Source organism: Triticum dicoccoides, chromosome 5B (assembly GCF_002162155.2).
Source record: "Triticum dicoccoides isolate Atlit2015 ecotype Zavitan chromosome 5B, WEW_v2.0, whole genome shotgun sequence".
In the NCBI taxonomy this organism is placed as follows: Eukaryota; Viridiplantae; Streptophyta; class Magnoliopsida; order Poales; family Poaceae; genus Triticum; species Triticum dicoccoides.
The window spans coordinates 281,858,907-281,863,241 of record NC_041389.1 but is presented as its reverse complement, the minus strand read 5'-3'; positions in this window follow the sequence as shown (position 1 = coordinate 281,863,241).

Sequence of the window (4,335 nt, the reverse complement as noted above, 5' to 3'; positions counted from 1 at the left end):
TGTTGAGGGATAGTTATATGATCCAATTATATTATTATTGTTGAGAGAACTTGCACTAGTGAAAGTATGAACCCTAGGCCTCGTTTCCTACCATTGCAATACCGTTTACACTCACTTTTATCATTAGTTACCTTGCTGTTTTTATATTTTCAGATTACAAAAACCTATATCTACTATCCATATTGCACTTGTATCATCATCTCTTTGCCGAACTAGTGCACCTATACAATTTGCCATTGTATTGGGCGTGTTGGGGACACAAGAGACTCTTTGTTATTTGGTTGCAGGGTTGTTTGAGAGAGACCATCTTCATCCTACGCCTCCCATGGATTGATAAACCTTAGGTCATCCACTTGAGGGAAATTTGCTACTGTCCTACAAACCTCCGCACTTGGAGGCCCAACAACGTCTACAAGAAGAAGGTTGCGTAGTAGACATCACTCCTCACCGCGGCCGCTCGCTGCCCGTGCCCCTCGCCGACGCCACGTCGCTCGGGTCACCCCAATCCCCGGGGCGGCCCACTGCCTAATTTGTTCCATCGTTGTAACCCACAAGTATAGGGGATCGCAACAGCTTTCGAGGGTAGAGTATTCAACCCAAATTTATTGATTCGACACAAGGGGAGCCAAAGAATATTATTAAGTATTAGCAGTTGAGTTGTCAATTCAACCACACCTGGATAACTTAGTATCTGCAGCAAAGTATTTAGTAGCAAAGTAGTATGATAATAAAGGTAACAGTGGCAAAAGTAAAGATAATAGTTTTGTAGTAGTTGTAACAGTAGCAACGGAAAAGTAAATAAGCGAAACTCAATATGTGAATAGCTCGTAGGCATTGGATCAGTGATGGATAATTATGTCAGATGTGATTCCTCATGTAATAGCTATAACATAGGGTGACACAGAACTAGCTCCAATTCATCAATGTAATGTAGCCATGTATTCCGAATATAGTCATACGTGCTTATGGAAAAGAACTTGCATGACATCTTTTGTCCTACACTCCCGTGGCAGCGGGGTCCTAGTGGAAACTAAGGGATATTAAGGCCTCCTTTTAAGAGATTACCGCACCAAAGCATTAACACATAGTGAATACATGAACTCCTCAAACTATGGTCATCACTGAGAAGTATCCCGATTATTGTCACTTCGGGGTTGTCGGATTGATACGTCTCCAACGTATCTATAATTTTTGATTGTTCCATGCTATTATATTATCCGTTTTGAATGACTATGGGCTTTATTATACACTTTATATTACTTTGGGACTAACCTATTAACCGGAAGCCCAGCCCATATTGCTGTTTTATTGCATGTTTCAGTATTTCGAAGAAAAGGAATATCAAACGGAGTCCAAACGGAATGAAACCTTCGGCGGCATTATTTTTGGAAAGAATATCACCCAGGAGACTTGGAGTTCACGTCAGAAGAGCCTCGAGGAGGCCACGAGATAGGAGGGCGCCCCCCCCCCCTACTGGGCGCGCCCCCTGTCTCGTGGGCCCCTCAAGCACCTCCCGACCGACTTCTTTCGCCTATATAAGCCTACGTACCCTAAAACCATCGAATATCAAGATAGATCGGGAGTTCCGCCGCCGCAAGCCTCTGTAGCCACCAAAAACCTCTCGGGAGCCCTTCCCGGCACCCTGCCGGAGGGGGATCCTTCACCGGTGGCCATCTTCTTCATCCCGGCGCTATCCATGACGAGGAGGGAGTAGTTAACCCTCGAGGCTGAGGGTATGTACCAGTAGCTATGTGTTTGATCTCTCTCTCTCTCGATTTCTCTCTCGTGTTCCCTCTATGGCACGATCTTGATGTATCCCGAGCTTTGCTATTATAGTTGGATCTTATGATGTTTCTCCCCCTCTACTCTCTAATGATGAATTGAGTTTTCCCCTTTGAAGTTATCTTATCGGATTGAGTCTTTTATGAGAACACTTGATGTATGTCTTGCCGTGCTTATCTGTGGTGACAATGGGATGTCATGTGCCACTTGATGTATGTTTTGGTGACCAACTTGCGGGTTCCACCCATGAACCTATGCATAGGGGTTGGCACACGTTCTTGACTCTCCGGTAGAAACTTTGGGGCACTCTTTGAAGTACTTTGTGTTGGTTGAATAGATGAATCTGAGATTGTGTGATGCATATCGTATAATCATGCCCATGGATACTTGAGGTGACAATGGAGTATCTAGGTGACATTAGGGTTTTGGTTGATTTGTGTCTTAAGGTGTTATTCTAGTATGAACTCTATGATGGATTGAGCGGAAACAATAGCTTCATGTTATTTTACTATGAACTCTTGAATAGATAGAACAGAAAGGATAACTTTGAGGTGGTTTCGCACCCTACCATAATCTCTTCGTTTGTTCTCCGCTATTAGTGGCTTTGGAGTGACTCTTTGTTGCATCTTTAAGGATTGTTATATGATTTATCTATGTTATTATTGATGAGAGAACTTGCACTAGTGAAAGTATGAACCCTAGGCCTTGTTTCCTATCATTGCAATACCGTTTACGCTCACTTTTGTCGCTTGCTACCTTGCTGTTTTTATAATTTCAGATTACAAATACCTTTATCTACCATCCATATTGCACTTGTATCACCATCTCTTCGCCGAACTAGTGCACCTATACAATCTACCATTGTATTGGGTGTGTTGGGGACACAAGAGACTCTTTGTTATTTGGTTGCAGGGTTGTTTGAGAGAGGCCATCTTCATCCTACGCCTCCTACGGATTGATAAACCTTAGGTCATCCACTTGAGGGAAATTTGCTACTGTCCTACAAACCTGTGCACTTGAAGGCCCAACAACGTCTACAAGAAGAAGGTTGTGTAGTAGACATCAAGCTCTTTTCTGGCGCCGTTGCCGGGGAGGCTAGGTAAACGGTACTCACACCCCGTCAACTAAGCTCTTTTCTGGCGAGGTGAGTGCTTGAAGGTATATCTTTAGATCTTGCAATCGAATCTTTTTGTTTCTTGTTTTATCACTAGTTTAGTTTATAAAAGAAAACTACAAAAAAATGGAATTGAGTTTGTCTCATACGCTTCATCTTTTTAATATCTTTCGTGAGAATGATGGAAAGGAAAATTGTGCTCAAGTGCTAGAAGAAGAATTACATAGAATGCTTGGCATGAAATATGTGAATGAGGAGCATGATTGCAATGTTGTTAGCATGAATTCCTTGAATATCCATGATGCTAATGATATGCAAAGCCACAAGCTTGGGGATGCTATGTTTGATGAGGATGATATTTTTTGTCCCGCAAGTTTTGATGAGCAAATTTATTTTCATGATAGCATGCCTCCTACTTATGATGATTATATTGATGAAAGTGGGTTTGGAAGAGTGTCAACTTTAGGAAGTAGTGATCCCACTATTTTGGAGGATGTTGAATCTTATTGTGATGAATATGAAAGTGGATTTGGAAGAGTGTCAACTTTATTTAGTGATGATTCCACTATTTCGAAAGAGGTTCCAATTGATTATGAAAACAAAGTTGCTATCTATTATGATTATTGTGATGACTTGTATGCTATTAAGAATAGTGATAACCATGAAAGTTTTCATCATGATTTTAGTTTTCAATTGGATTATGCCTCACATGATAATTATTTTGTTGAGAATAGTAAATTTTCTATGCTTGTAGATCATGAAAAGAATGCTTTAGGTGCTGGTTATATTGTTGAATTCATTCATGATGCTACCGAAAATTATTATGAGGGAGGAATATATGCTATTAGGAATGGCAATAATATCAAGTTTCCTCCCTAGGTGCTTAATTTTTTAAGCTATGCATGTTTTACCTTCCTATGCTAATTGATTATTGTTCCCATAAGTTGTTTGCTCACAAAATCCCTATGCATAGGAAAAGGGTTAGGCTTAAATGTGCTAGTCATATACTTCATGATTCTCTCTTTATGTTTCAATTCTTATCTTGTATGTGAGCATCATTGTCATCATCATGCCTAGCTAGAAAGGCATTAAAGAAAAGTGCTTGTTGGGAGACAACCCAATATTTATCCCAATATTCACCCAGGAGACTTGGAGTTCACGTCAGAAGAGCCTCGAGGAGGCCACAAGATAGGAGGGCGCCCCCCCCCCCTACTGGGCGCGCCCCCTGTCTCGTGGGCCCCTCGAGCACCTCCCGACCGACTTCTTTCGCCTATATAAGCCTACGTACCCTAAAACCATCGAATATCAAGATAGATCAGGAGTTCCGCCGCTGCAAGCCTCTGTAGCCACAAAAAACCTCTCGGGAGCCCTTCCCGGCACCCTGCCGGAGGGGGGATCCTTCACCGGTGGCCATCTTCTTCATCCCGGCGCTATCCATG